The sequence below is a fragment of the Coffea arabica genome, chromosome 4e (genome assembly GCF_036785885.1).
Source record: "Coffea arabica cultivar ET-39 chromosome 4e, Coffea Arabica ET-39 HiFi, whole genome shotgun sequence".
Classification (NCBI taxonomy): domain Eukaryota; kingdom Viridiplantae; phylum Streptophyta; class Magnoliopsida; order Gentianales; family Rubiaceae; genus Coffea; species Coffea arabica.
The window spans coordinates 39,366,402-39,388,449 of NC_092317.1; positions in this window are offsets into that span (position 1 = coordinate 39,366,402).

The window sequence follows — 22,048 nt, forward strand, 5'->3', positions numbered from 1 at the left end:
TAATTGTCCAAAACTTTATTACTAACAAGATTAAAACAAAATTTGTCGTTCAATCATAATACAATGAGAAGAGAGGAACTTGTAAAGAGCTCCACATATACACTTTTCATCTCATTTTCTTTTGGAACAAAATGTATTAACAAATCAAATAAACAGAATTTTCCTTTGAAAAATAATTACAAAATCTCTCAGAGGCTTAGCGTAGAGCTTTCAGATAGATCATTTATGTTTTCATTGTAGGACCTGCCCAAGAATCACACAATACTTGCAATTTTGACACTTTATTAGATCAGAAGTGTTATCAGATATAGAAAAATATTTTCCCTTTATTGGAGTATTTTACGAATACAGGGGGAGGGGGAAAACAAAAGAAAAATACCCTGAGTTAGTAATCAAGACTATAAAATCGGTATGCATGCCCTATGGGGGACCCTTTTTATGCCAAGGGTAGGCCTAGCATGAAAATGCAATCCTCCAGAGCAGGCACTATACAATACCTGATGGATCCAATCAGCTTATGGAGTGAAAAATGATTTGAAAAAATTTGGCCCATTGGAATGAGAAGAGACGTTTGTTAAAATGAGGACCTCATCCGAAGGGATTGATCACTTTTGATCGACACAAGAACTTGCAAAAACGCACGGGTTTGACCTTGACGAACTTCCTATCGGAGAGATTGGAATTCGTTTTGACAACTTTTCTCAGTGAAGCACGGGTCAAAACTCCAACTGATCAAATGACTGGATGCAATGGATGTTTTTCTCAAAATCGACTAGGTTTTCCATTTTGAAATTCGACATTGAAATCCTAATTGGTCAAATGAAATTGACAATTTATTAAAAATCGACCGGATTACCCTAAAAAGGGAAACAGGTCAAATGAATTGAATGAAATTTAATTTATCCAAAATTAATCAGATCACCTTAAAAAGGGTAAATTGATCAAATAGATTGAACGAAACTTGATTTATTTAAAATCGGCTCGATTGCCCTAAAAATGGGTAAATTGGCCAAATGAATGAAATTGAATTAGTGATTTATTCAAAAATCGGCCAAATGACCCTAAAAAGGGTAAATTGGTCAAATGAATTGACGATTTATTCAAAATCGACCGGATGACCCTAAAAAGGGTAAATTGGTCAAATGAATTGACGATTTATTCAAAAATCGACCAGGTGACCCTAAAAAGGGTAAATTGGTCAAATGAATTGATGATTTATTGAATGAATTGGCAAAATGGATTGGTTGACTTGTCCGGCCATTGGTTGTTTCAAAATTATTGAGGTGCATTAGTCTATGACCTTCTAAAAATCAAATTTTGGCCTCAATTTATTTATCGTCTCAATAGGAGGAATCATTTGTGAATTTCTTCCAATTAATGTCCTTCACACAAGGGATTTTTACCAATTTTTGATAAAATGGCCAAAAAGTGATTATTAGATGCTCATATTCCAAAGATCGCTCCATGAAAATGATCGGATCCTACCTTACCTTGTGCACTACCCCTTTGGATGGTACAAAATGTAAACGTGCAAGTCTCTTTGGATTAAGTATCCGAGACACAAGGTGGTTTATTCCTGACACGGGATCCCCTAAATGGCATTCCCTTTCTAGGGTTAATGCATGATGCCAGTTATTAAAGCGATGTAAATATGTGACAAATATGGCCTAAAGGACATAAATAATACATCGGGGGAAAAAGGCCTAAAATGAAATCTACTTATTGAAAATTAAGTGTAATGACTGAAATTTAAACATGTGAATTATCTAATGGGTGAGTCACTAAAAGAGTGCCAAAAAGGCCTCTTATTGCTAAGGCACATGAATGCAGACCAAGAAAACAATGAAATGGTTAGTGCAGTTGATAGTACACATAACACATTGGGAGCAATTAAGAAAAGAGATAGAATAAAAACAAGTAAAAGGGGTGGAACCCCTTCCCTCGTGCCTAATGTGCTTAAAAAAGGGTGAGACCGACTCTAACCTAGGAAAATTCTATAATGGATGCATGAGGCTGGGGCTCACTAATACAACTAGACTCGATAAGGTTTCGCCTCCCAAGCCTTCAGACCTAAAGGCGAAGGGTCATCACTCCCAGGGCCTTCGGTCGGTGGCTCGAGTGATCCCTTAGGTAGCGCTATGGGCGCAGAGCACACCATCCGCCTACCCAAGGCAATCGATCCTAGTCCTACAAGGCGGTGTGGGATGGCGCCCACGAAAATAAAATGGAATAACAGTAAATAAACGTGCACGTATGAAGTGTTCCCTATTTTGAGGGAAGGGGTTGAGAACCAACGCGAGGCTCTAAAGGTGACACACCCCCTCCCAAATGCAATGCAAGCGCGAGATAAACAAGTAAACATACATCCAATCAACCAATCACACGTACGTGAGTGAGGGAGTAGTTTGAGACGCGAGTGAGGCAAAGGGTCCTAAAAAGGGAAAATGCAACCCTAATATCCACATGCTATACATAAAAAGGGTAGAAAAAGGAAAAGAATGGCTAAATCAAATGCTTGGACCCACTTAGGAAGTCCCCAGTGGAGTCGCCAACTGTCGCGCCCCACTTTTTGAATGTGGTGGGTGTGTGAGTAGTGGAATGTGAACGTGTGTAAATGAAAAGTAAAAGGCCATGGGACTTGAGAATGCGACGATTTGGCCAAACAAAGTTCAAAAGGGGGTTTTTAATGAAAAAATGGAGTCGCCACTTGGTATAGAGTTAGGGTGTACCAAGTCACCCAAAAAAAAAAAAATTTTTTAAAGGAAAGATAGAAAGAACCCCTTTTGAACGACTCCTAGTCCACGTAAACCAACGAAAAAGGTTCGGGAGTCACATTTGACGAAGGGGAAGGCAAGGATAAAAATCCAAGGCACCCCTTCGACCTAGCCAAGGCTAGTTGCGTGATTTAGCCCTACCTTTCCTAATTTTTCTACCCAAGGTATGTATCGCGTGTAGGATATGACTATATGAATGCAAAAACCTAGACCTAGGGGGACATGGGGGAAATTTCTCTTCAAAGGTTGAGTGGTGCCAATCACATTAATTGTGAAACCCACTAATGAGCCTTTGGAGAGGTCACACGTAATCCTAAATGACGTAAAAATGAATGGAGTGCATGTCATGTGAAAATGTAAGTTTATGTGAAGTGAGAAAAGTGGAGGTGTGCAAGTGTATTTACAAGGTAAGGTGAGTAAGGGAATGATAATGTGAAAATAATATAAAGTGCATGTGTGCGAGTGATATGGTATAGAGTGTGAGTAGTTAAGTGAAAATGTCCAAAAGTAGTGTGAAGTGAGAATGTGGAAAAGGGGATAGAATATAAAGTAGAAGTGTATAGGATAGCGAATAAATGAAATGCATGAACCCTGGAGGAATGCAAGCAAAACGGGTACGGGGTGTGACAGCCCCACTTTCCCCTAAGGCGAACCAAAGAGGTTAGCGGACTGCCTGCCCAGCTCTCGCCAGGACTAACGGTGCAGTATAGAGCGATCTTTCACGTTCCGGAACTTATAACGCGCGCAAATAAGGCAAAAGGGCAAAATAACCCAAAATAAAAGAAAATGAAATCCGGAGTCGGCCATGAATAGTAACCGACTCGTCCGAACCCAACCAAACATCGAATTACATATACCCCATAACATATAGCTTTTACAAATCAAAAATGACATTTAAAAGTGATACAAAAGTCGCTACATATATGGTTTGCCAAAACAAAAGTGAAAACGGCCCTAATGATACATTTAGGGTCCCATTTTATATACAATACAAAAGAGTCATTCATCTAGTTCATTCGGCAACCATTTATCAAAATTCATTCCAAAAGAGTCATATTCCTGTAAGGAAAACAAAAGGAACGGGGTGAGCTAATTGCCCAGTGAGAATACAACTCAAGCAACCAAGTTCATGGATACATCAAGCTTAACAGTCCAATTTACCAAAATAAATAAAGCCACACATTAATAATGAGGATAAAAGGATACGGGTGGCTCTCAAGAGCCCTTTTCCTCGTTTGAATTCTTGATCAGGTCTCATTGACTCTCCGTCAATGTCTGAAAGGTAACCAACCGTAGACTCCTCTTAACTTCCATTCCCTTCCTCCTAACATGCCTCAACCGGGCCCGAAATCCAAACACTTGCATTGTGGTATTACTCGAGTAAACCGGAATCAAGAGTCTCTCATACTACAAGATTCCCTATGATGTTGCCCCAAGGCACATTAATTGGCACGACCAAGCCCTCGCCGGCTCGATTCAATCAATAACCAATGGGGTTGAGCTCATGGATAATATTTGAAGTCATGTATTTCATTTCATATAACATTTCATATAACTTTCCAATAACATGCAGAACAATATGTGAAAGTGATAAAGTACACTCTCACCTGGATCAATCAACATTCAACATCTCAAGTACAAAGATCAAAGCCATGTAATAGCACATAAGTGAGTAGTACACTCACCAAGCTAGCACAATGTGGTTTCAAACACTTTAGTCAAAAGAACGTTGTGCACCACCGTCACGCCCTAAAAACATGCAAACAAATACAATGAGACTCGATAACGAGTCATAAACCAAGGCCAAACATGACCCCAATAAGGTTCCATAAACATTTACAAACAATAGAGGAAACCAGAAATTAAGAAAGGGCTTTAACTAAGGCCTTGATATGAAAACCGGATTTGACCTCATAATGCGGTAATGGCACAACTCTCACTACAATTATCGGATGGGGGTGTAAGACCCACCATTTCGAAGCCAAGAAACAGAACTACAACAATGTAGAAGGTCACTCAATCCAGTTCCTAACACAACTAGGTCACATATACGAAATACTATACCAGAATTCCCAAAACAGGTTTGCAAAATGCAGAAAACTATAATCGGTATATCTCAGTCCATACAAGTCCAAATGCCGAAATTCCAAAGGCATATGTTAGCTAAGACATTCAGCTACATTTCCTCAGAAGACACCAACTCCAAAATCCAAACCAATTCCAGTCAAAACAGGCAATTTCTATCGCAGTTCGGACATTCTGTGCACCAAAAACAGCAACAGTAAAAACGGCATAACTCACTCTACACTCGTCCAATTGCCCTGAAATTTTGCAGGCACACTAAACTCATCAATACCTACAACTTTCACGTTTTGAGCAAAGCCCAAATCGGCCTCTAGCTATGACCTAAAATTTCGGACAGAATAGGGGTTCATGAACCCTAACTTTGCACATTTCATTCCAATTCCAAAATTGGTTGCATTTAACAACAATTCACACCCACTAGAGTCATTTCCAACCATTACAATTCATCATACAAGCCCCCAACATCAAGATCCTATTAAACCAGAAAAATTCCCAATAAAATAAAAACTTCACCAAAACAAGCCAAATCAAGAAACAAATCATATATTCCTTCACTCATGCCACCATTAAGCATAATATAACCATCATTAGGTATAGGGGAGAGGTTGTAGCATCACTTACCAAGAAACAAGGGAAAGAGAGATTGTGGACACCTTAGAGCTTCAAACAAACTTCACTACAACCCTTACTAGCACTAGAAGATAGGATTTTATGGAATGAAATGGATGGAAGCAAATGTTTTGGGTTGATTTGCACCAAGTAGAAGCTAGAACTTGAAGAGTTTCTCCTTCCTTCTTGAGCTTAGAGAGCCGGCCAACAAGAGAAGAAAAATGGTGATTTTTGGGCATTTTTTTGATATTTAATCCTTGGGTCAAAAAAGTCAAGAAATTGAATAGTAATTCTTAAAGTCCAACCAATGAGATTGTGACACTTGTCACACTCATTAAATGCATTCCTATCTTTCTTTTCTCTCTCACATCAATCAAATCTCACTCTCTACTTATCTCGTAACATCCGATAAATTTTCCACAGTATCCGAAACATAACCGTATTGGCCGAATTTTCCCGAACTTTTCGCACTCGTGGGTCCCACGTCCAATATATATTCTTAATTTTTCTAAAAACTATCCAATACGAGAAAACTCATCTTAAAACTATAATTACTCATAAAATTCACCAGGAAAAATATTCCTAAGCCAGAAAATGCAGAAAACATGCAATTAAGGGGAAATAAACCCTAGGAAAAATAATAGGGTTTTACGGGTTCTCACACGGGGACTCCTAACTTTGTGACTTTAATTTTCCCTTTGATAGAGGGAATATAAGCGTGCTAAGGCTTAGAAAAAGCCACACTCGTCTATATCCCATATTTAAGGGGACTCTTCAGGCAAATGTACACTATACCTAGTATGAGGTGCAAAAATCCTAAAATGGGGGGAAAAGGGCTCGAGGAGCATGCCAGATGATAAAACTAAGGAAAAATGCATGATATGTGGTGAACAGGCAAATAATGCATTAATGAAAAACAAAGGAAAAATCCTATTGGGTCTAGCGTTGGACTAGCCCTTTCTATGAATTACTACTAGCATTAGACTAGTGGAAACGATAAAAGAAGCCACAACTAGCGTTGGACTAGTGTGGTGACGTACATTCATCCATTCCATTCATCCACACTATAAAAAGCGAGTAGGCATGCAAATCACTTATAAACACGTAGCACATAACACTTAGCATGCTCGACTAGATACAAGAGCCTAATAAAGCAATTAAACATGTAGCAACAAAAGCAAGCAACCAAGGGGAAGGGGAAATGGACCAGATGCTCTCCGAGCCCTATCTATTACAAGCCAAGAGGTGTACACATACCCCATAATGAATAACTTAAATAAAAAGCAAAAGTGAATGAAATAAATGAATTAAGGAAAAACTAGTAAAGCAAGTAGACATGCAATTCTCACGTAGCACGTTGGATCACATAGGAGAGACAAAAAAAATAAAAGAAATTATACCTCCCCCTCGATGGTAATCAAATGAAGTAAAAATGGCTTCAAAACAATAAAAAGGTCAAGGTACCACTTTATTTAAGAAAAATTAAAAGAAATGTGCCAAACAAAGCTCACTTGATCATAAAGTCCCTAAAGTCATGACTTAAGCGCAATTGAAACAAAGCATGGTAGTTAATTGAAGCAAACAAGCAATGAAGTTGCACAAATTAAAGCTGCCAAGGACCAAATTGGGGACATTATTCAATTGGTTGGGTCATAGTGGCATAAGGGAAAACTTGAGGGGTTAAAGTGTGATTCTTCCTTTATTTTCATGCATGCAATCTACGTAGAAGAAGTGTTCTTTTCCTGCAACATTTCTGCCGTGAATTCCTTTCCATTTTATCATGCAAATATGTTCATCAAATGCCAGGATTTCTACTATCAATCATTGACTAAACATGCAGCTTCATTGCAGGATTAAAACAAAAATTGAAGCTGACCATCAAGGGTAAAAATTAAACAGCAAAAGAAGGAAAAAGAAAAAGATGCAGCAGGGCTCTCTGCAATTCAAAGAGCCCAGCCGCAATCTTCATTTCTTAGTTGCAGGCTTTAGCCTCAAGTGCAGAATTCAGCTTCATCATCCAGCTTTTCAACTTAACATTGAAACAGCACACAATCCAAACACAACTATCACACAATCTGCCCACTTTGCGTCATGAAACTTGTAAATTTAGACATCAATGGTCGGACAACATGCATGCAAAACTGAACAGTCCCAGTGATGTTTATCAATGCAGCAAAACGAAAATGAAAACAAGACCTTCAATTCATGTTATGAACCTCACTCAGCCACAAACATCTATTCTTAAAAGAACTAAACATAGCAGCTAGATGTAAAGTGTAGCAAAATTCTTTGCAACTTTCATGTAATCTCGGCAAAACACAGCTTTGAACAATTCCAAACAAAACATGGCTGAGCACCTTAAGATAATGCAATTGTTGGAAAATTTTCATACAAGCTTTCATTCAAAGCTACATACAAGTTTCTGCAACCAAGACTTTTGACATCTGATTTAAAACTTCTATCCCAAAGCTAGCTGCCAACTTTCATTTTCAAATGTAGATTTCGGCCTCCCATACAACTTTGAGCAGATGTTTTCAAAAAACCAACCCTACAGCTTTAAGCTAAGCGAACTACATGACCCCCCACCCTTGAATCAAGCAAAAGAACTTAGAAAGGGATCATGCAAAAAATCTGGAAAAATATACAAGAATGGTTAGGCAACTTGGTTACTTATTTTTCCAGCAAGTATTTGAACCTGATTTCAACATTTCAGACTTTAAACATACAAACCCAACTCCAAACCTCCTATTTCCTTTCCCTCAAAACAGGTTAAACATGCAATTTAGGTGGAAAAACTTGATGTGCAATCACAGAATAGAAAAACAAAACAGAGAATGCAACTTCTTTTTGTTTTTGCTAAGAAATTTTGCAGCTACAAAGCTCGTGTAGGTTAAAATGTCAAAACATCTCATTAAACCCACCATTTATTCACCAAATACACACACATTTTCCAGATATCTATTTTAGCAATGAAGAAACCAAAAAATGCAGCAAGGAAAACACCAAACATTTCATTCTCGGACCATGAAGCAACCATTTCATTCTCTCGGACCTTCAAACCAAATCAGAAAACTAGTCATCCAAATCCATTAAACTCCCAAACACAACACAAAAATGCAGGAGACAAACCATTGAAGGTCATGCGGAAAACAGGAATGGAAGAACACGCAAACAGAAACAAACAGAAACGGCAAGAATGAGTCAAAAACTAATTCCAAACCTACATAAACCTCGAATCTGCTGGGCTTGTTTGAAGATATGAAGTAAAGGGATTACCTTTAGCACCTTATGGGATCCAGTGAACAAAGCAGAAACGAAGAAATTGCGTGAGGACCACAGATTTCTGGTGAAGAAATTTCTGGAACACAGCAACGTTTCTTCTTGTTCAGCCGCCGCTTCCTTCTTCCTTCCCCTTTCTTCCGTTAACCCCCCTCTCACTTTGGTCTTTGTTTCTAAACCCCCACAGCCGCCAACTCTACTCAGCTCTCTCCTCGGTCATTTTCACTCTTTCTTCATAAAGCTCTCAGTTTTTTCTCTGCCGTCGCCTCTCTGGTTTTCCTTTGTCGTCAGTCACTCTATCCTCTTACTCTCTCCCTTGCGGCTGCTCCCTTTTGCGGCTGTCTTGCCTTTGCTATTTATACCAGCATCTCCAACCCTAAAACCCCAGCCATCTCTCCTATATTTGCAGCTAAGGGACTGCCCAGGTCCTCTCTTGCAAGCTGCGAAAATACGCAGCTTGCTGTGGCGTGTTCCATTTTTTTTTTTTTTTTTTTGGTAAAAGTATAATATAAATATAGATAACCGATTACCTACTAATAATAATAATAAAAAATAAAAAATAAACGTAGAAATGCTAACGAAATGCTAATTTTCTTTCTTTTTCTTTTTCCCTTCTTTTTTCAAGAAAACATTGAAATTAAATCCCAAACAACTGAACATATTTTTGAATGCTTTTCTTTCTTTTTTTTTTCTTTTTTTTTCGAGAAATTTTATGCTGAAACTTAAAAGTAAAAATAAAAACTAAAAAACTAACACTAATAAGTGAATAAAACTAAAACGACAAATAAAAAACTAAATGCTAAAAATTGGTGTCTACAGATTAAGTGTAGTGCTTGAGCAATACCTGGCGTTAATATCCTATAGGGTACGTGACTTATTATGATATGTATATAAGGAGAGTGTTTTAATTTAAATGTGTTCTATTATTTTCATTTTATGATTTGAAAATGCTTTTATCGAGTTTTATATCTACTTTATTTTGCTTATACCTATATCGTCTATTTTTCAAAAGAGGCATGGAGGGTAGGCGAAATCAGGGACATGGGACTAGTCGAGGACGTGGTTCTAACCGTGGACGTGGGGCTAGACAAGTACAAGAACAAGTACAAGAACCGAGAGAAGAGAGAGGTGCAACGGTTGAGCAACAACCTGGACCTCGAGCCGAATGAGGGAATCAGGTGGCAACGGCGATACATCAAATGACTAATATTCTTGGTCAGTTGGTAAAGCAGCAGGGTCAAACCCCTGTCAATCAGTCTAGGGACCCTGAAATAGGGGAATATAAGGCCCTAGAGCGGTTTCAAAAGTTTTCTCCTCCCAAGTTTCTTGGAGGGTCAGATCCTGAAGTAGCCGAGAGATGGCTAAAAGCAATGATCAACATTTCACCGTCTTGAATTATACGGAGGAGAGGCAGGTGAACTTTGCAGTATTTCAATTTACGGGACCAACCAGAGCTTGGTGGAATGTAATTAGGGCTAAGTGGGAGAGAGAGCGGACAACATGGACTTGTTTGAATTTTGTGCGAGAGTTTAACGAGAAATATCTTCCACCAATAGTCCAAGAGAAAAGGGAGGACGATTTCATTAAACTACGTCAAGGAACCCTAAGTGTATCTAAGTATGAGACTCAGTTCACCAAGTTATCAAAATTTGCTCCTGAATTCATAACTACGGAGCAAAGGAGGGTGAGTCTGTTTGTGCAAGAGTTGAACGTAGAGATACAGGAAGCTTTGGCGGCGGCACAAATTAATACATTCACCAAGGTTCTTGAGAAAGCTCAGAGGATAGAAATCGCAAGGGCTCAAGTGAAGGCTTTTCATGCAAGAAAGAAAGGTGCGTCTAGTGGAGACCAAGGGCAAGAACAAGGTGATCTAAGTATGCCACCCTCTAAGGTAGGTCGAGGAGCTGGTGGTGTGAGAATTTCGGGGACACCTAAGAAAGTTACTTCGAGAATAGCCCCAGGTGAAAGAGGACAACTAAGCAGTGCCGCACAAGGAGATCAAAAATCAATCCCTTACCTATCTTGTGGATATCATGAAAGACCAATCATATAGAGGATAATTGTTGGCCAAAGGCACGGAAATGTTTATAGTGTGGTAGTGCTGAACACCAGATTACAACATGTCCCCTCAGGTCAAACCCTAAACAACCAAATGTAGGAGAAAATAAACCCAGAGTGTCTACCAGAGTGTATATCTTAAACCACCAGCCAGTGCTTAATCCGTCTAAAGTGGTAGAAAGTACGATTCATGTTTTTCATTGTCTGGCTAAAATTTTGGATATGGTGAGACCTAAGAGTTAGAGACGGAATGAAAGAAAAATACCCTGAACTATTTACGAATAAATATATGAATTTCGAGGTCAAAATTCTTTTAAGGGAGAGAGAGTGTGACGACTTGAAAATTTGCTTATATTTTCTTATAATTTCCTCTTATTTTGAATAAATTATGTTATAATTTCTTTACTACTCATTTTATTTCCTCAATAGTAGTAATATATATAATGTAATCTAGATTTTTACTTTTACTTTTATAGTTAGAGCAAATTAGGATTTTTGCGCATTTTGGTTGTGTGATCACTTGATGAGGTGTGTGTACCGAATTCGGTGGATAAGAGCGAGTATTAAATAAGAGGAAGTGTGTGATTAGAAGAGCTAATCATAAGTTGGTGAATTATAAGTTAAAACAAAAGTACAAGAGAATTAAGGAAAATAGGCTTGAACCGATGTGCGCTGTTTATTATCGATTGAGTACACCATTTGGCCACTACTTTCTTACCCTAATCTCCTTATTTTTATTTCATTTAATTTTTCCTAAATTAACCCCTTAAGTCAGCCACCATTATTAACTAAGGAAGAGGAAAGAAAAGAAAAAAAAGAGAGAAAACTTGGCCATGCCAAGTGTCAAAGATCTAAGGGTTGTTTGACAAAGAAACCTTTCTTTCTCTTTATCTTTCCCTTGGACCAAATTTGCTTCATTATTTGCTTGGCTTGGCCGAAACTTGGAGAGGAGAAGAAAGGAGAGAAACCTTCCATTTCCACCTTGATTTTGTTTTGTTTGAGTTGAATCACAAAAACTAAACCGATTAAACTTGCATCAAGGGTGTTAGGAAGCTTGGTGTGGTGAAAGTTTTGGAAGAAATAGTTTGGTTCCTCACTTTCAAGAATGTTTTGTAAGGTATAAGTCTAAAACTTCCTTTACTTTTCTTAATCTTGCTAAATATGCTATAGAAGCTTTGAATCTTGGAATATTATGGATGATTTTCTAATTTTGGGTTGTTTAGTGAAAATTTCAGATTGGGTTTTATATTTTTCAGCTTTGATTATGTTTTTTAACTAGCAAATGTTGGTATTGATTTTGGATATGGAATTTGTGAGGTGATTAATGGCATGATTGTGACTTTTTAGCATTAAAAGACGAATTTTCAGCTTTGGTGAGAAAATTTCAGTTTTGGTAGTGGTTGGATATTCGCTAAAATTGAGTTATATTTGGATGTTTTTAGTCTAGGTAAAGAGCTATCTTGATATGTTTATTGGTGATGTTTGAATTGGGTTGATTTGAGGAAAAACATGAAGCCTTAAATGGCTAAAAAATTGGACAAATACAAAGGGTATGCTGCCCAAATTTTCATTCGAGAGATAAGTGAGTGAACTTGGAACTTGAGCGGTGATTCGGGAATGAATTGGACTTTGGTTGTCTATGGTATTCAAGTTTCCTTTAGTAGAGGTATATAAACACAATTTTTACAAAAACTTATATACTTTTAAAGGTGAAGTAGCGACCACTTTAAATACGATTTTCTAGTTTTTTTTAACACCAAATTGCGAACTTATAAGTGTTCAACGCTTCTTTATTGAAACCAAAAGAGCGAGCATGATTTTTCTAGATTTTGATAAGTGAAATGGATACTATTTAAACAAGTTTTATTTCCCTGATTTTATTTAAGTGAAACTCCTATATTTTAAACCCTAATTGATTGGAAACTGTTAAACGGTATTTTATCGCAGATTTGGATTCCAACCAAGGAGTTGAACTAGAGCGTGGTATTAAAAAGCAATAACTCATTGGTGAGTGTTTTCCAATGCATGATTGAACTTGATCTTTGAATGAAATGTTTTGCCAATGCGATTGAATAATACTTGACTTGTTTGGATAAGATGAGGGTGTATTTTATCGCACTCGTCCTCTCCTTCTTGAATGATCTCATACTTTTTTGAGCTTGATTGACCTGTATTTGTATTAGTGCTTGTACTTCACTTGTAAATGCGGAGCGGTAGCAATGTATCACACTCAATCCGAATGGGAGGTGCCTCTTATCCCGTCTCACTACTTTTATTCTCACCCTATTGGTTAGTCAGTCGAATCGAGCCAGTAAGGGTTTCGTCGAGGAGACTGGCGAACCATAGGTACTGTTTATTGTTTATTGTTTATTATTTATTGTATAATCTTTTGGATATAGTCCACTGGATTCGGTATACTCGAGTATTACCATCACTCTTATTTTGAAATTCAGACCCGGTAGGGGGTTGATTGGTGGATGGAATTTGGTGTAAAGTGGAAATCTACGATCATGGTTTTGCTTCTTTAAACGTTGATGGAGTGTCAATGGGTTCGGATCAAATAATGCAACGGGAATTTGGCTCTTGGGAGCCATCTGTATCCTTATACTTGGAAATGATTGTTACTTGTAGTATTATTATTTCTTTTTATGAACTTGTACGCTCGCTCATTTTGATGTTTCAAGTTTTACAAAATTACCAACTTGTTACTTGGGTCTGCATGAAGTTTTGGAACCTCACTGAGTTTTGGCTCACCCTATTAGGTTTGTTTTCCTTACAGGGAAATCGAGCGCGGGCATGAGACTAGTACAGGTTAGCGTAGTCTAGTTTTTGAATTTTGTGTTTGTACTCACGTTAGTGCTTGATTAGGGTTGAAAGTTAGCTAGAATTTGAATCTCTTGTTTTATTCAGATATGTATGAATGGTTGAGGTAGAAATGAATGTACCTGTACGTTTCAAGCTTGGGAACTGTCGTTTACTTTACTTTCAAAGTTGTAACTTATTTTCTTGATGTTAATGAGTGAGTCCTGGTCAGAATTGGATAGGCGGTCCACTAAATCTTAAGGTACGCCCTAGGGAGAGGTGGGATCGTCACAGGTGGTATCAGAGCTCTTTTGAGCTCATATCGAGAGAGGGTTCTCGGACTGAGAAAATTGACCTGTAAGTATGGAATGAATCTCTGTTATTGAGAAAAATTAGATATGTATGTTGGGTAGGAATCTCAAGAGTAGTTGATTTATGGAATATCTCGAGTGGTGAATCATCATATTTTCGGATTCATGTACCTGAATACCAATGAGTGATACCTTTAGGCTAAATTGATATCTCGAGTAATATTGAGATAAGTCTAGATGGCGAAAGTCAAGGCACGGGGAATGCGAATAGTCTGGACTTGCGAGATATTGAAGATATTAGTGAGATTTGGGACCCTTATTATTCAAGTGTACATACCTAGTTGTACTTTTTCAATTTTTGATTAAGTATAATATTTGAACAATACCTGGGGTTAATATCCCATAGGGTATGTTACTTGTTATGATATGTATATATAAGGAGAGTGTTTTATTTTAAATGTCTTCTATTGTTTTCATTTTATAATTTGGAAATACTTTTATCGAATTTAATAGTTACTTTATTTTGCTTATACCTATATCGTCTATCTTTCAAAAGAGGCATGGAGAATAGGCGAAATCAGGGACGTGGGACTAGTCGAGGACACGGTTCTAACCGTGGACGTGGGGTTAGACGAGTACAAGAACAAGTACAACAACCGAGAGAAGAGAGAGGTGCAACGGTTGAACCACAACCTGGACCCCGAACCGAAGGAGGGTATCAGGTGACAACGGCGATATAATAAATGACTAATATTCTTGCTCGGTTGGTAGAGCAGCAGGGTCAAACCCCTGTCAATCTGCCTAGGAACCCTGAAATAGGGGAAGAAAGGACCCTAGAACTGTTTCAAAAGTTTTCTCCTCTCAAGTTTCTTGAAGGGTCAGATCCTGAGGTAGCTGAGAGATGGTTGGAAGCAATGATCAACATTTTCACCGCCTTGAATTATACAGAGAAAAGACAGGTGAATTTTACGGTATTTCAATTTGAGGGACCAGTCAGTTTGGTGGAATGTAATTAGGGCTAAGTGGGAGAGAAAGCGGACAGCATGGACTTGGTTGAATTTTGTGTGAGAGTTTAACGAGAAATATCTTTCACCAATAGTCCAAGGGAAAGGGAGGACAATTTCATTAAACTACATCAAGGAACCCTAAGTGTATCTGAGTATGAGACTTAGTTCACCAAATTATCAAAATTTGCTCCTAAATTGATAGTTATGGTGCAAAGGAGGGTGAGACAGTTTGCGCAAGGATTGAACGTAAAGATATAGGAAGCTTTGGCGGCTGCACAAATTAATACATTCACCGAGGTTCTTGAGAAAGCCCAGAGGATAGAAATCGCAAGGGCTACAAGGATATCTAAGTATGCCACCCTCTAAGGTGGGTCAAGGAGCTGGTGGTCTGAGAATTTCGGGGACATCTAAGGAAGTTACTTCGAGAGGAGCTCCAAGTGAAACATTAATCCCTCACTTGTTTTGTGGATATTGTGGATAGACCAATCATACAGAAGATAATTGTTGGCGAAAGGCACGGAAATGTTTATGGTGTGGTAGTGCTGAGCACCAGATTGCAACCCATCCCATCAGGTCAAACTCTAAACAACCAAATGTAGGAGAAAATAAACCCTAAGTGCCTGCCAGAGTGTATATCTTAAACCACCAGCCAGTGCTTAACCCGTCTAATGTAGTAGAAGGTACGATTCATGTTTTTCATTGTCTGGCTAAAATTTTGGCTATGGTGAGACCTGGGAGCTAGAGACGGACATGCAAGAAAAATATCCTGAGTTATTTACGAATAAATGTATGAATTTCGAAGTCGAAATTCTTTTAAGGGGGAGAGAGTGTGACGACTTGAAAATTTGCTTATATTTGCTTATAATTCTCTCTTATTTTGAATAAATTATTTTATAATTTCTTTACTACTCATTTTATTCTCTCAATAGTTGTAATATATATAATAGATCAAGAGTTTTACTTTTACTTCTATAATTAGAGCAAATTAGAATTTTTGCGCATTTTGGTTGTGTGATCACTTGGTGAGGTGTGTGTATCGAATTTGGTGGATAAGAGCGAGTAGTAAATAAGAGGAAGTGTGTGATTAGAAGTGCTAATCATAAGTTAGTGAATTATAAGTTAAAACAAAAGTACAAAAGAGTTAAGGAAAATAGACTTGAACCGATATGCGCTGTTTGTTACCGATTGAGTATACTACTTGACCACTACTTTCTTACCCTAATATCCTTGTTTTTATTTCATTTAATTTCTCCTAAATTAATCCTTAAGTCAGCCACTATTATTGACTAAGGAAGAGGAAAGAAAAAAAAAGAGAGAAAACTTGGCCTTGCCAAGTGTCAAAGATTTAAGGGTTGTTTGACTAAGACACCTTTCTTTCTCCTTATCTTTCCCTTGGACCAAATTTGCTTCATTATTTTCTTGGCTTGGCCGAAACTAGGAGAGGAGAAGAAAGGAGAGAAATCTTCCATTTCCACCTTGATCTTGCTTTGTTTGAGTTGAATCACAAAAACTAAACCGATTAAACTTGCATCAAGACTGTTACGAACTTTGGTGTGGTGAAAATTTTGGAAGAAATAGCTTGGTTCCTCACTTTCAAGAAGTTTTTGTAAGGTATAAGTCTAAAACTTCATTTATTTTTCTTAATCTTGCTAAATATGCTACAGAAGCTTTGAATCATGGAATATTATGAATGATTTTCTAGTTTTCGGTTATTTAGTGAAAATTTCAGTTAAGGTTTTATATTTTTCAGTTTTGATTATGTTGTTTAACTAGCAAATGTTGGTATTGAACTTGGATATACAATTTGTGAGGTGATTAATGGCATGATTGTGACTTTTTAGCATTAAAAGATGAATATTCAGCTTTGGTGAGAAAATTCCAGTTTTGGTAGTGGTTGGATATTTGCTAGAAATGAGTTATATTTGGATGTTTTTAGCCTAGATAAAGAGCTATCTTGATATGTTTATTGGTGGTGTTTGAATTGGGTTGATTTGAAGAAAAACATGAAGCCTTAAATGGCTGAAAAATTGGATAAATACAAGGGGTATGCTGCCCAAATTTTCATTCAAGGGATAAGTGAGTAAACTTGGAACTTGAGCGGTGATTCGGGGATGATTGGACTTCGCTTGTCTAGGGTATTCAAGTTTCCTTTAGTAGAGGTATATAAGCTGAATTTTTACCAAAACTAATATACTTTTAAAGGTGAAGTAGCAACCACTTTAAATACGATTTTCTATTTTTTTTTAACATCAAATTGCGAACTTATAAGTGTTCAACGGTTCTTTATCGAAACCAAAAGAGCGAGCATAATTTTTCTAGAGTTTGATAAGTGAAATGAATACTACTTAAACGAGTTTTATTTACTTGATTTTCTTTAAGCGAAACTCCTATATTTTGAACCCTAATTGATTGCAAACTGTTAAACGGTATTTTATCGCAGATTTGGACTCCAGCCAAGGAGTTGAACTAGAGCGTGGTTTTGAAAAGCAAAAACTCATTGGTGAGTGTTTTCCAATGCATGATTGAACTTGATCTTTGATTGAAATGATTTGCTAATGCGATTGAATAATACTTGACTTATTTGGATGAGACGAGAGTGTACTTTATCGCACTCGTCCTCCCTTTCTTGAATGATCTCATACTTGCTTGAGCTTGATTGACCTGTATTTGTATTGGTACTTATACTTGACTTGTAAGTGTTGAGCGGTAGCATGTATGTTGACCTTGGTCGATCAATCCTTGGTTTTGATGATTAACAAACCAAAATGTAGATTTGGGCTAATGTTTTTATGTGAGCAATTTGTTAGAACAGATTCTTGTGGCACAAAAGAAGAAGCAAAAACAGGGCACTCATGTGGGACGTCCGAAAGGAAGCTATCGGACGTCCGAAAGGATGAAGAACATCAAGAAGGATATTCTGTCGGACGCTCGTGAGGAAGCATCGGACGTCCGGATGGATCAGACGCACTCCTCGGACGCACATCGATCGTGTCGGACGTCCTAAAAATTCCACGAAGATTTGATAACTCTCTGGACGACGTTCGGACACAGAAGCTCGGACGATAAAATCCCATCGAACGTCCGAACAACAACTTGACTGATTTTCGGACGATGGGATCGGACGATGACTAAGCTGTCGGACGTCCGACAGGCCAACGGCTAGTTTCGACAGCATTTAATATTTGACCGTTGGAGAGCCTTTTGGAGCCATTTCTCACCTTCTATAAATACCACAAAACACAAGAAGACAAGAGACTTTCGCCAACACTAAATACAAGCTTACAAGTGAGATTTTTGAGTAGAAAGATTCTTTGTTGGTTGTATAAGGGGTTGGGGAAGTTGGGTTGTGAGGTTGCTCAAGTGAAGGTTATTCTCTAGGAGGAGTAAAAGCTTGGTGAAGGTGAACCTTTCACTTGAAGTGGTAAAACCTTGGTGAAGGTTACCTCATTTGTATAAAATAGTTCTTAATTGGGTGAGTGATATTTCAAGTGTAGGTTGTTGAGGGTTAACTAGAATTGTTGTAAAACTCCTTGGCTCAACCAAAGTGTGTTTGGGGTGAGGAAGGAGTGAGCCTTCACTTGTACATCTTGGTTAGCATCGCCATCTATTGAAGAGGCTATTGGATTGATATTTGGTTTGCATTTCTTATCTTTTCTCTTTAATTAAGTTTTCTTTATTGTGCTTAAATTTGATATATCTTTGTGCATCATTGTGAAATTGTTTGTACTCATTGGGTTGCACCAGGCCTTACAATTGGTATCAGAGCTTGGTCTCTTTTGATCAAGCTTAACCGCTTAGAGTAAAGATCATGGCAACCATAAAAGTTTCTTTTTTAGAAGGGCAATCTATTGATAGACCACCTATGTTTAATGGTTCTCATTTTAGCATGTGGAAACAAAGAATGATGATTTTCTTACAATCCGTTTATATTGAATTATGGTATGTGGTAGAAGATGGTCCTTATGAAGCCAGAATAATTGACTCTACCACTAATTTGAGTAGATTAAAGACTAGACAAGAATTGAATGAAAAAGACAAGAGATACCTTTCTTTGAATGCCAAGGCCATGTGTATATTGTACAATGCATTAGATGTAAATGAATCTAGTAGGATTAAAGGTTGTAAATCGGCTAAAGATATTTGGGATAAATTGTGTGTATTTCATGAAGGTAACCAAGATATTAAAGAACAAAAGAAATCTTTGCTTGTTTCTCAATATGAATTTTTCAAAATGCATCCTCTTGAAAATGTTGATAAGATGTGTAGTAGATTTTGTGACATTATTCAAGATCTTAAATTGCTTGGAAGAGAATATTCTTTGGGTGAGAAAAATAGAAAGATTTTGAATGCCTTGCCAAAAGAATGGGAAAACAAAATAAATGCTATAGAAGAGGCAAAGGATTTAAATTCTATGTCCATTGAATCTCTTGTGAATTCCCTAACTTCTTATGAATTAAAGCTGCAATTCAAAGTGCAAGAGGAAGAAAATGCAAGAATGTATAAGAGAGGCATAGCTTTTAAAGCATCTCAAGTGGGGGATAACCCATCCTTCATGGGTAATGAAAACATGGAAGTGGACAATGATATAACTCCTCACATCAAAAGTTTCAAGAATATCTTCAACAAGAGAAGTTCAAGAGGAGATTGCAAAATTACATGGGATGAATACAATTCAAAAAGAGAAAAAGAAGAGTTGGCACAAATGGCACTAATGGCCTTTGGAGAAGATGAGATAAATTCTTATCACTCTTCTTGTGATGAAGATAATGAAGATGATGATGTGAAAATTCTTATGATTAAAATGCATAAAAGTTTGAGAAAATCTTATGCTAAAAATAAAGATTTGAAAACAAAAATAAATGATTTGTTGGAAGAAAACTCCAAACTTTTTCAGGAAAACAAATGTTTGAGAATGGAAAATGATGATTTAAAAAATCAAAAAAATGTTTTTGATTGCAAAAATAATTTGAAAAGGAAGTTGGAAGAGAAAACAAAGTTTTATGAAAAAATGTTGGAGGAACAAAATTTGTTAAAGAAAAGAATTAATGACTTGAACGAGTTTCTCCAAAATGAAAAACAAAAGTTTTCTCAAACAAAAGAAAGCAAATCTTTTCAAGGCACAAATAAGTTTGCTATGATAAGAAGTAAGAAAATCAGTTGCATTAAATCCACTTATGTGCAAAATACTTCTATCATGTGTCACTTTTGTTGTCAATTTGGACATATGCAAAATGATTGCTATGTAAAGAAAAATATGAGAAAAGGTATGAAATCCATGTGGATTGCTAGATCATGTTGTACTAACTCCCAAGAACCCTATAAAAAATTACAATTGGTATCATGACAGTTTTGTCATTCTATATGGTCTTGATTTGGAAAATAAAGGGGGAGTTTGCTTTTTGATTGATGTCAAAAGGGGGAGTAGGATTTATTGAAATTTCTTTGTATGTTGGCATTTTCTAAGGGGGAGTTTTATTTGAACTTATTTGATCAAAGAAATCTTCATTTTATTTGTCATCATCAAAAAGGGGGAGATAGGATTTATTGAAATTTCTTTGTATGTTGGCATTTTCTAAGGGGGAGTTTTATTTGAACTTATTTGATCAAAGAAATCTTCATTTTGTTTGTCATCATCAAAAAGGGGGAGATTGTTGACCTTGGTCGATCAATCCTTGGTTTTGATGATTAACAAACCAAAATGTAGATTTGGGCTAATGTTTTTATGTGAGCAATTTGTTAGAATAGATTCTTGTGGCACAAAAGAAGAATAAAAAACAGGGCACTCATGTGGGACGTCCGAAAGGAAGCTATCGGACGTCCGAAAGGATGAAGAACATCAAGAAGGAAATTCTGTCGGACGCTCGTGAGGAAGCATCGGACGTCCGGATGGATCGGACGCACTCCTCGGACGCACATCGATCGTGTCGGACGTCCTAAAAATTCCACGAAGATTTGATAACTCTCTGGACGACGTTCGGACACAGAAGCTCGGACGATAAAATCCCATCGGACGTCCGAACAACAACTTGACTGATTTTCGGACGATGGGATCGGACGATGACTAAGCTGTCGGACGTCCGACAGGCCAACGGCTAGTTTCGACAGCATTTAATATTTGACCGTTGGAGAGCCTTTTGGAGCCATTTCTCACCTTCTATAAATACCCCAAAACACAAGAAGACAAGAGACTTTTGCCAACACTAAATACAAGCTTACAAGTGAGATTTTTGAGTAGAAAGATTCTTTGTTGGTTGTATAAGGGGTTGGGGAAGTTGGGTTGTGAGGTTGCTCAAGTGAAGGTTATTCTCTAGGAGGAGTAAAAGCTTGGTGAAGGTGAACCTTTCACTTGAAGTGGTAAAACCTTGGTGAAGGTTGCCTCATTTGTATAAAATAGTTCTTAATTGGGTGAGTGATATTTCAAGTGTAGGTTGTTGAGGGTTAACTAGAATTGTTGTAAAACTCCTTGGCTCAACCAAAGTGTGTTTGGGGTGAGGAAGGAGTGAGCCTTCACTTGTACATCTTGGTTAGCATCGCCATCTATTGAAGAGGCTATTGGATTGATATTTGGTTTGCATTTCTTATCTTTTCTCTTTAATTAAGTTTTCTTTATTGTGCTTAAATTTGATATATCTTTGTGCATCATTGTGAAATTGTTTGTACTCACTGGGTTGCACCAGGCCTTACAATGTACCATACTCAATCCGAGTGGGAGGTGACTCTCATCCCGTCTCACTACTTTTATCCTCACCCTATTGGTTAGTCAATCGAATCGAGCCAGTAAGGGTTTGGTTGAGGAGACTGGCGAACCATAAGTACTATTTATTGTTTATTGTATAATCTTTTGAATATAGTCCACTGGATTCGGTATACTCGAGTATTACCATCACTCTTATTTTGAAGTTCGGGTCCGATAGGGGGTTGATTGGTGGATGGAATTTTGTGTAAAGTGGAGATCTAGGGTCATGGTTTTGCTTCTTTAAACGTTGACGGAGTGTCACCAGATTCAAATCAAGTAATACAACGGGAATTTGGCTCTTAAGAGCCATCTGTATCCTTATACTTGGAAATGATTGTTATTTGTAGTGTTATTGTTTCTTTTTATGAACTTGTATGCTCGCTCATT